Source organism: Bombus affinis, chromosome 16 (assembly GCF_024516045.1).
Source record: "Bombus affinis isolate iyBomAffi1 chromosome 16, iyBomAffi1.2, whole genome shotgun sequence".
NCBI classification, from domain to species: Eukaryota; Metazoa; Arthropoda; class Insecta; order Hymenoptera; family Apidae; genus Bombus; species Bombus affinis.
The window spans coordinates 7,300,978-7,313,073 of NC_066359.1; the positions used below are offsets into that span (position 1 = coordinate 7,300,978).

Genomic DNA, 12,096 nt, shown 5'->3' on the forward strand with positions numbered 1-12,096 from the left:
CTGTATCCCGATGTAAAACATCAAAATGTTAAATTGCAGAAATTTAACGATCCAAAATTTAACAAGTATCGTTAATAATCCCGTACCATAAAAGTTTTTTAATTTTAAAACATTCACTTTTGAGAAGACGTAATCCATTAGTACACTTCTGTACTATATTCGAAATTGCAATGCACGGAAGACAGATGGAATAAAGAAATAAACATTTACATACATACATACCGTAATTACTAAAAATCCAACATTATTATTATGCTAATATATTCACGTATAAAATTGTTGCAAAGAAGATATTTAAAAAAGCAGCTGTTCATCGATGCAAAATATCAAAGTAGAAAATTGTAGAAATTTTGCGAAATTGCAAATCTAGCAATTGCCATAAAGAATGTCACACCACGAATGCATATACATCTGCCATAATTACTAGAAATCCAACATTATAGCCAATATATTTAGGCCAATATTTAGGCCAAGAGGCGCGAAAGAGTTCGTGAAATCTCTTTTCCAAGTTCTAAAAATTCGTGAAAGAGTCGTTTGAGAAAAAGCTTTTGTCTCGTTGTACGTAAAATACGAAAATACAACATTGTAAATAAATGTGAAGAACGTGGGAAAAGGGAAGATCGAGAGTCACGAGGGGCCATTTTGTTTGCGGCGATCGCGAACGTGACCAGCTGGCTGTTCCGCGTTATGTTTAGAATCGCCTTGATCGTCATCAGGTCGCCGATTATTTATTGTAAACAAGAAATTCTGCGCCGCGACGTATAAATCGTGGGTGCGCCCAGGGGCCAATTATAATGGCCCGTATTTCGGGAACCGTGGTGGCCAACTTCTCGTCGCTATCTCGGCTTTTTCTACTTGCCAGCCACGTGTCTGACGCAATGTGAATCGTAACCTGTTATAATCTGGCCGCAGGACGCTCGCCAACTGGATCGCTATTAGTATAACGAAGAAGGAAAGGACCATCTGGCTACTCGGCTTCCGGCTATCAAACTGTGAACATTTCGAACTGGCACATTTTTTAAATAGAAAAGATATTTTGGAACCAGGTGTTCCAAATTTATCTAAGAAATTTCTTATTTCTTTAGTTTGCTAATTTTCGCTTTCGGAGTCAAATTTCCGGCAATCGAAATTCGGAACTTCAAAATGGGACATCTTGAATTCACAAAAAAAAAAAAAAAAAAAAAAAAATGTATTTAAGGCGGAAGTATTTTTCGACTCGCTTGAAATGTATTCCTTTCCCCGATATATTTCGCAGACTTTTAATTTGACAATACAGCGCTGCTCAAATGTTTAAATTTAAATTTCTCTAATCTTTTTTGTATCTGAAGTTGATATATCGAAGGCTATATAACACGAGCTAATATGGAGTTTAATCAAATTCTCAGTTGACACGTATTCGTGTTTTTGAACTCGGAATGCGAATGAAAAGTTGTAAATATGAAAGAAGTCTTTCACAATATTTTACATCAAACTTAGTAAACGGATTTTGTATCAACACTGTTCTTTAACGTAAGACGTAGTTAACATCCTGATGAGTAATAAATCTATTAAAACAAAGTCTATTATTAAACAACCCATAAATCACGCACCTACACATAAATATATGTACATAGCGAAGACGCAGTCAGAGAGTGGACGAAACGATTTTTAGTTGCCATTTCTACCGTGACTTGGCTTCGGCTATTGAATGGTTGGCGCGGAATATTCCTCCGTCTCGAACATCCAAAATTCTTTGACTATTCTAAAATTGTCTTGGACAATTCGACGATCGTCATTACAAATCGTCCAGTGTTCCAGAACGTCGCAGCGTTTCCTCTCATCTTCGATTTTCAACGTTTCCAGTGCGGGAAATGGAGTAATTTCGAAAACTACAAGTTTTTGATAGGAACAAGAATCTCTGGAACGACAAAACTTTGTAGCAGGCTCTTTGACGTAGAATAACCTCTTCTAGCTTCTATTAAAATTCCAATTTATCCTTTGTACCTAATTTTTACTCACTCTATGTATTATATTATAATAACGCGTCTAATAATCTTTTTCTGAAAGAAAAAATTTCATAGCAAACTTTTTACCTATTTTTTCCACGTACAATTACTTTCTTTATGCAACTTCCAGTGTATCTAGATCTTTCATCTAAATCTAATTTAAAAAATCCTGTTATCCGAAAGAAGAAACGTTATTCTAACTTTTCCACTTATACTTTAATTTATAATTCATCTCGTATATTCAGTCGCAATTTTAACGATATATCAAAATAAAAATCATCGGGAAAGAGATTAAATAGGACGAGAAACGATTTGTTAAATCACTGTCCCTGGCACGGAGTTTACCAGGGATTAATCGCCACTTGTCACGATATTGGCGTATATTTTGTAAACGTTTCGTTCTCCTTTCGTCGAGCAACACGTGTCTGTAGAGGTAAAAGCGCGAAGATCACGACGTTTGGACGTTTGAATCGTCCCACATGCCGTTGATCGCGATATCTCGCCACGTGTTCGATCGATCATGCGTACGGAAGGACAGTTGAAACAGTTACGCGACAGTCACACTGTATTTCTGCCAAATAAAATATCTAGCGACCACAATTTTATTTTGCTCCATTGAGATACGAATTTTGGAAATTTCTGTAGCATCTTGCGACCCTGTGCAATTTCAACTTTCTAAAATTTCTAATTAATCTTCTTTAGAGGAATTCTGAAGGTTTTCTGTCACTTCGTGAATTTTTAGATATTCGTGTCTTTAATATAGCTTCCAAATCTAGCGCGCTTTAAAATTTATCGAACAAACGTCCGTAAATAAAATTTCGAAAACAAATGAATGGAATAAATAAATAAATTTACTTGTTTCTTCTTAAGTTACAAGTGTTGAGAAGAGAAGATTTCTAAAGTTTGGGATAGACTGTTCCGCTGAAGTTCGATTCGAAGTGGCTTTAGAATTTGGTTGCGTCGCCTTGGAAATTTCAGAGACGCGTGGAAGAAAAATTCATCCTGGTGACGTTGCTACGAGTGATAAATTGGGCCTCGGTGATGTTTGGCCGTGCCAACGACTGTATAAAAAATGTCAGGTCGCAAAATTTTTGTCAGTGGTGGTCAATTCTGTTAGTTGGACTACGAAGCAATTTAATCTCCTGAATTCCCTCGAAATTCAATCGAGTTTTCTATTTATTTGACATTCTATTTATTTTAAAACTTTCATCTGAAATTTTCATTCGAAAATGAAAGTCGTACGTGTGGAAATTTGAACATAGCTGAGAAGAAAGATTGAGAATATTGTGTTTGTAGGAGAAAAGATTTTTGTTCGGGACTGTGGTTCTGAAAATGACGGAATGTCGTGGTGAGTTCGAAGGGAGGATTCCTCGTTTTCGCGCAATTTTCACAATTTCCCACGACGAGGACCAGATCCTCGAACAAACGACGTTCGTACGCGAGAAAAGCGACGCTGTTGAAAATAATCCGACTCGCTCTATAAATACAATTCAGTCTTGTGCGGTGCGTCGCGAAGTTCGGATGCTTATCTGTCGTATGTGTTCGGTGTTCCTGCGGTGATTTCCGGCGCTGATAAGGAAATGTAAGACGTCAGAAGTCGTGATCGTTGCTGTGAAGCTTCTGTTTCTTTATTTCGGTTCGCAAGTCTACCGAAGGATCTTCTTCGTGCTGGTTGATTAATGTTTTCAGTTGAGTGTAGCACCGCGACGTTTGTAGTGTTGAGTGTTAGTTGGTGAATCGTTAAGCGAAGGATCCGTAAGATCTTCGTTTTGTGAAAATTTGATTTCGGTGTCAAATTCCAATTCGATTATTTCTCCAACTACGAATCCTAAAACCCAATTATATGGAGAAACAGAGTTCCCATTTGTCTGATCCTTTGCTCTAAATAATCTCCTAAATCCTTGTTTGTTAAATCTCCTACATAGTATAGTTTAAATCCCATAATGACATTTATTGAAATCTGTATATTCCACTCACTAACCCGATTAATTTGTGAAAAATCAATTCCAAAGCTTGTTAAACGCAGTAGAACACAAATTCCACAAACTCGTTCCAATTATAATTCTCCACTTTAAATCCCCCAATCCCTCGACCTCTATTTATTAAAGCTTCTACTTTAAATAGGTTGTACCTTTGAAAAATTCACTGAAATTTACGAACACGCGATCCATCTTCCTGCAACCTCGCTGTTTATCGAAGAATCGACTCCAAACTCTGCCAAACACATCAAAGCCGAAATTCCAGTTTACGTGATTTCATCGTCCTCGGCTCTTCCATTCCTATTTTCCCACGAAATCAATCGAAAACCTTCTCATTTCAAGAATCAAACCTCGTCAAACCTCGTCAAACCTTGTCAAACCTGGTCAAACTTGGTCAAACACTGGTCCAGCAGCATCTACTAGGTCGTAAGACTTCGCTATGAAGAATCTGCAGAAAATAGCCGCTGAAAGGATCCTTCTCGAAGCTAGGAGATCTTAAAGGACCAATTGGAGGATTCGTGGAGGACAAGTGTTAGGATGGAAAGGCTGAGTATCGCCGAATCATTGCGCAGGAAAGATAAGAGAAGGCGCAGGGGTTGGACGGTGGTTGTTGGCAATGAAATACGGTGAGTAGAGCATAAATCAACGATGTTGCAGCTTTTCTCAGCCGTTTCGTATCAAGATCAGGGAACTGCTCTCTGGAGAGTTGAACAGCTACTTCCGTGCTTCGCAATTGCCGCGCTGATATCTTTATTACGAACAGCTAGAAATTATTGCGTTCGTGTTAGGGATACTAATACGAAGCCAAGAAAATTTCAGATCGTTATTTCTGCGCCTCTGTTTGTGTTTTTGTCGTGTGACGAATTGATTTTATTATGTTTGTCATGTACGAGATCGTATTATGTTTTGACTGAAAAATTGTCTTAAATCAAAAAGAATCGACAAATCTTCGATGTTTTCTTGCATACTTTGATACGCTGTAATTATTATTTTTTAATCGCAACAGCATTGACAACTGTTATTATTTGATCTATTCGTCTTGAATTTATCGCGGAACAGTAAGAATACGTCACATGAGATAATATTCTCCGGATATCCTAAAGCGTAGCTGATAGTGTTACAGAAATTCTGAAGAGACCACAGAATTCCAAAGTAGAAAAGCGTTAATTTAGGACGCAGGGAACCGGAAGTTTGTGAAGCGGGAAACCGCATGTTTCTCAAGTAGCAAGTCCCTTGAATAAGAATTCGTACGGTTTGGTCTCGACGTTGTATTTTGTGTGAACAAATTAAGATTAAATTTTGATGAATTTAATTACGAGAGTTTGCTCGAAAGTCTTGTACTCTGTAAAATTGATTTGCAGATTCCTATTGCACGAACGTCGGTAACGCGATTTCCAGTCCCGTTGGTTGGTAAATTTTGACTCGGACGGCGGTGCCACCTTCGGCTGTGTTTCGAAAGCTGCCTGGACTTTACGAAACTCGTAGATCAATATCACGCTTGATAATCCGCCATCTTTCTGAAATTCCATCCTCTACTTCCTCAAAACCAAGCCAAAAATCTCTGAAAACTGTCCGATCTCACGTATCACGTCACTCGACGTTCTTCTCCAATTTAAAGAAATATCGTCGAATTTCGAAGGAAGAATTATCCAAACGCGATATCCTTTTGCATTTTTCACAGACCATGCGCTCTTTGCTTTTACACTTTTGATAATAGAAGTTCGTCGTATTTAACTACAGACGATTCTAAATAATTCTACGTAAACCGAGAACTATATTTATAGGTAGAAAGAAAAATCATGTGAGCGTAACTATGAATAAGTTAACCGAGTAATTATAGATTTCTGCAGATGCAGCGAAACCAGCACTGTAATTATAGACAAACTAGGAATCATAATTGTACCGATAAATAAACCAGCAATTACATAACTACGGCTAGAAATAAACTTCAATTCGCTACAAGTATCTATAGGCATACTGGGAATTTTAGTTACATAGATTTCTCTACATATATGCCAATATGTATACTATGTGTACTAAAACCAGTTCTGTAATTATCGATAAACTAGTATCTATAATTCTACCAATAAATGAAGCCGAAACTGCAAACTACGTAACTGCGATTGCGAATAAACTTCAAATAAGTACAAATGACTTTAGACATATTGGAAATTTTAGCTGTCTGTATAATCAAAACAGATGTCATTATAGAAACTATAAATAAACTAAAAGCTACGACTGTAATTACAAATAAGTGAAATAACTTTACAATAGTTAATATAGCTGTGCTGAGGGGTATAACTGTGATAAGTTTGAAATTTAAATTATAACAAATTACAACAGTTAACTGTGGCTAATCTAAAAACCATATTGGTGACTTTTGAAACCATTTTGAAAACACAAATTCCAAAAGTTACAATAAAATAAATTGTCAATAATTTCCGATTAACTGGTAGTACATTTCCAATTAACAGATGTTAAATGAGACGCGTAGAATTGTACAGGTATCGCTCAGGAATTTATAGTTATCAATTCCTTGGAATAAATGTAATGGCCCTCGTAAGTGGAATGAGCGCGTATCTGGTCAGACGCAGCATATATTACTCAATGCTCCACTTTTAAACTTTCCATCCAATTATCTTCAGCTCACGTTTCCATTAAAAAACATACCGTTTACAAAGCTGCTTCCTTGAAAATTCCAACGTTCATTTTTCTTTAACTCTGCAATCGGACTTGTCTCGATTTAATTCCCCCGCAGATTTCTCTTTCGGATTTAACGATCCTGTGAATTATCGAAATATGAGAAATTTATCATTAAGCTTCGCATCGTTCTGGCTTCCCTTTATCGTATTTGTAGAACAATTTCTAAAGCTTTGCAGCTGAAAATTTCATATGAAATTGGATATTGTTGATTTTTCTTTTTGCCGCGATACAATGAAATTCCGTACGTAACTTCGAATAATCTGAAATCCTCGTGATTTCGTTCTCTTCTTTTCTCAACTAGCAATTATTAGCTTTTTCTTTCTTATTTTCTTAATACTTTAAGATCAATTAGGTTACAAAACATTGTTCTTTTTCGCTTTTTCTCGTTTTCGTCGTTTTTAAATATTTCCTAAATACTTTGTTAATATTTGAATATTTAACGTTGGTCGTCTATTTATTATATTATAAATAGAATTAAACGTTATAGAATCAAATGTTAACCTTGAAATGAACCGAAACTTTTCGATGGGTTCGTATTTTATAAAATTTTATAAAATTTTATACAACGAAATGTAAGATATATCAAATAGAATTAAATATCATAATTCACGCTGTGTTCATCCGGTGATCCAATAATACTAATTAAAAGTTCCAGTTAATCATTCCACGTTCGGTTTCACAAAATTTCGATTATTGAATATAATGGAATATTATTTAATTAACTGGCCGATTTTTCAAGAGTGAAACAATTTAGAAATGCAAGCGTTGTATAGTTGAGACATAATCATTCTCCTATCTCATTCGCGCTTCTATTTAACTAAAATATCTGCAATGCTTCAGTCTGTTGTAAGTTACGCCGAGAATGCCAGCCTCTAAAACGCTATCTCGCGCACGACGCAAATTTAAAGCTCGAATTAATGGCACCGTGTGACCCTTTATTAAATCTTCGTCGTTGTAAACGCCACGCGAACGTACCACCAACAAATCGATTTGTACATTGCAAATAGCTTTGTTTGATTTTTAAATCTGATCTCCGATACAATTTCCCTTTGGGGGAACAAAAAGATTTCATACTTGACGATTAAATCATCTGAAATCTTTCCAGGAGAAACGAAATTCTCTTCTCTTTTCACGACGAAAGAGAGGAACGAGTTAATTTTTCTACAACATAAAATTCTTTTATCTTCTCAAAAGTAATATAACGTTACCTCATTATAAGGATGATGATTAATTGTTCGTGGAAAAATGCTACCACTTCCTGATATCTTCAATTATACTTTTTCGTTCTCCCTACGCGATGATGAAGTTTTATTAAAGTCTATAGGAAACACCGGTAACGTATTACTCATGACGGTTAATGGGCTTCAGGCTATTCAATTTTTCATCAGCCGCGTAAATGGCGGAGGAGTTGGAACGGCTTCGTACAGTTAATGAAAGTTTCTAGTGTGAGGCGTTGTTTCCAATTTTTCTCGATATCCACGTGCAGACTAGTTAAAAGTCAATTGATCGGCTCGACTTTTCAAGAACCTCGTCTTGCGTGTCACAGATAATAATGTTCGAGGTTCGTTCACAAACCAACCAATTTCGGTATTTAGATTAGTTTCAATCCCTCGCGTGACTCGGAATTTTCCCACGATTTACAGGAAATTACCGTCGTACGATCACAAGATGGAAAATAGATTTCGTTAAATGAAAATAAAAATTTGAAAGGAAAATACCCCTTTCTCTCCATTTATATCTCGTCGAAATACGTTTTACCAAGATAAAATTGATTCTACGTTTCTCTTGCAACGGAGACTTTTGAGTTTAAGTAGAACGTATCCGTATCTGATCGGACGCAGAATATCGTTTAAATCACGGCAAGTGGAAGAAATCGCAACGAGTGCAACGGAAACGGAAATAACAGAGTCGTAACAAACTGAATATACGACAAATGATGAACCAGTTCCAAACTTTCGTTTCGATATTGTGTTGACTTTAAAGGCCAACCAGGCTGATCTGAATTTCCTTTTTCGCTTTTCACGGTTTCTGCCCGCGCCATCTAACCGACTAGTTGAAACAACAGTGGCATATTACCAATCTGAGTCAGCCAATATTTACATGGTGCGCAGCATCGATTGTCAGTCCGAATACTTTCCGCACTTTCGATATTTGCGCAACTCATACTCGCGAGGCCTCGAATTCTTCGCTCGTATATACAGTAGAAACAGAATATCCTTTGAAATTCTATTCGCTTGCATCTCCGTGTTTATCGAACGCAAATAACAGATATATTATTGCCATGACGGAGCATATTGCGAATCAATGAGTTTTTAACGGAGAGTAAGAAGTTAATCGACGAACGACGAACAGTAGTCGATCGAGATAGGCAATGGTGAGAAATGTGATAACTGTGAATGGGAAAAACTTAACTTCACTGACTTATTTAATCGTACAATTTGACTAGATTAAATTTACATTCGTTGAATTTTTGTAATTTATTGGTATAGAATTGGATATAAAACGATGTCTTCTGTTTTCGAAATTTTGCTTTACGTCTAGATTTTATTAAAAATTATTCTAATTTCTAGAAAAGACAGGTAACTAAATTTGTAGAAAATTGTCTTTTATCAGGGTATTTAGAAGAGAATCGTCCTTTTGCTGATATGAGAAAGTTTATTAAAGTCACTATCACAGATTCAAGATATATTTATATAATGGTAACAGGATATTAGGAGAATAATGGTATACCGGATCCATTAAAGATTTCTGTAACGTTTCAAATAGATTTATTGCGAAAGTTTTCAATTCCTAGGGACAGTATCCCCTTATTTCTTGAAAGAAAAATCCTTTTACGTTCTTTTACTGTCAACTGTATTTTCCTTTTCTGCGTAAGGATAAGGTTTTATCGAATATACTGTCAAAAATAAGAAATATATTCAATCAGCTGTGTGTACCAGTAATGCAACAAAAGTATGAAGCATTATTAAATATAACAAAACAGAAATTAACATTTGTTGGAATATTTAAGAAAAACTTTTTGCGAGTTTCTTCAATACGCGTTGGTAACTTCCATTGGGACGTTGGATCAATTTTACATTGAAAAAATTTTCGTTCATAAAGTTCTAAAAGGAACTTTCAAGAATCTTCGAAGATTCTTTCACAACTTTTGAAAATCTTTTGAAGATTCTCTAAAGGTTTCAAGAATCTTTCATAAGAGAAAAATCTAAGGAATGTTACAGAAAATTGCAGACACCTGTTCTCTGACTATATCCAACTCCAAGTATCAATGTTTAATTTTATTCCTTACAAATTTTATCAAAATGTATTCTACAAATTTCCTCGGTAATCTTTCCAATCTTTTTTCTGCAAACGAAGACTTATGTATTTAAGCAGAATATACCTGTATCTCGCCAGGCTCTCAAAAGTTCCAATTATTTTCGCATTTTAATGAGCCCGTTCGTCGAATCGACCTACAATAATTAAAATCCTTTATATTCCACCATCTATCGAAAGCTTAACGCAGTCAAACAATCCCACGTGACCTAACCTGAATATAACCTCAACCTAACTTGAACATAACTTCAACCTAACCTGAACATAACTTCAACCTAACCTGAACATAACTTCAACCTAACCTGAACATAACTTCAACCTAACCTGAACATAACTTCAACCTAACCTGAACATAACTTCAACCTAACCTGAACATAACTTCAACCTAACCTGAACATAACTTCAACCTAACCTGAACATAACTTCAACCTAACCTGAACATAACTTCAACCTAACCTGAACATAACCTCGACCTAACCTGAACATAACTTCGACCTAACCTGAACATAACTTCAACCTAACCTGAACATAACTTCAACCTAACCTGAACATAACTTCAACCTAACCTGAACATAACTTCAACCTAACCTGAACATAAACTCAACTTTACCTGAACATAACCTCGACCTAACCTGAACATAACCTCGACCTAACCTGAACATAACCTCGACCTAACCTGAACATAACCTCGACCTAACCTGAACATAATCTCAATCTAACCTAGTTACACGAAGGAAATTTTTAATTTCCTACACGTTCCATTGAATCAGTTCACGGTTGCTAAATTTCACCTTATTTCACAGTTTCACTCGATATTAGTGCGACTGTGCGGAAATTTGCCGATGAACTTTCAGCGAACGTCGCTCGGTATTCTCGTTTGATTAGGATTTGCCATTCGAATTTTCGAAGAGGCATCCCTTTTACCCCTTTCATTCGCGACCTTAATTACATATCAGCAGGCTAATTGATTTATCGATTAGTCTACGCTCGTCTGGGAAAGTTACAGACACGTTTCAATGCTTCCGGGTAAATCCAGTTTGTTGTTGTTATCGGTGACCAATGAGTTAACGTTCCAGGCTATTTTCCTCCGATATCGCTTTACTTCCTACAGTTTCGTATTATCCCATTTTTGGCAGTTTGAATAACTTTTATTTCATTTTTTATTGGAAATGTATAAGCGTAGAGAAAATGTAGAAATTGTTAGGTTTCGATATGTCAAAAATCGTTCCTCTATTTTTATTAGACCGATCGTGGTTATTTTTGCTGGTAGAAAGATTTTCATTTCATTTTTATTGGAATTGTATCAATGTCCGCCTATTTTTTTTACCGGAAATATAAAAGAAAATGCAGTAACACGCGGATCTTTGTTCAGATTTTAGTGAAAATGTATAAACGCAAAAAAATATAGAAATTCGTATATTTTTGCATCGAGACAACTTTTCTTCATTTTTATTAGACATTCCTTCATTTGTTTCCGGTTTCTAGAAGAATATTTAATTTCTTTCGTTTTATGACTACGCAGAGTGACCGTATATAATAAAATTGCATTTGTAAAAGTTCTTTTACAATTTTCGGTACCTAGAGAAGCATCGTCCAATTTTCGTTTCCACGAAATCGTACATTCGTCGATGTACCTGCGTTCAAATTTTCTACTCATCGTATATTTTCATTATTTCAGGTGTTGCTACTGTGTCTTGTTTGAATTATGCTTTTGGTATTTCTCATTACTTTAATTTCTCGCGAGTTTTAATATCCGTTATGGAAACCAGATGTAATTTTTTAATTTTGATAAAATTCGTTATAAATGCATATTCCCTTCATTCACTTACTGCCTTGTAAAATGGTTAATTAAATGAACCTGCGTATTAAACTTTTCATCGGTGCACTATGCAACCTTCCATCAACATGTAAACTAATTGCTTTGAACGTGCGACTGAATATATTTCTCGAGCAGTATCATCCTTTACCACAGAATAATCTCGTTTTTGTCTTTGACGTTACTGTATATTCCGTTCTATTAACTTAATTAACGAAATCTAATTCAATTACTAAATATGACTAATATGTACATCGATATCGAGGATAATGATACTATTATTATCATCATTATTATT

The 12,096-nt window shown here is 35.6% G+C and overlaps 1 long non-coding RNA gene across 9 annotated transcripts; it reads right to left on the reverse strand.

The window, feature by feature from the left end:
• Positions 1–10,108: 10,108 nt before the first annotated feature.
• Positions 10,109–10,793, reverse strand: LOC126925362 (uncharacterized). Of its 9 annotated transcripts, none has more exons than XR_007713904.1 (4): positions 10,659–10,793; positions 10,478–10,592; positions 10,302–10,433; positions 10,109–10,213 (listed from the first exon to the last, which is right to left on the reverse strand). It is a non-coding gene; the product is annotated as an uncharacterized LOC126925362 (long non-coding RNA). The 9 variants fall into 9 exon arrangements; XR_007713903.1 differs by having other exon boundaries at positions 10,258–10,411; positions 10,478–10,565; positions 10,654–10,773; XR_007713902.1 differs by having other exon boundaries at positions 10,478–10,565; positions 10,654–10,773.
• Positions 10,794–12,096: the final 1,303 nt, after the last annotated feature.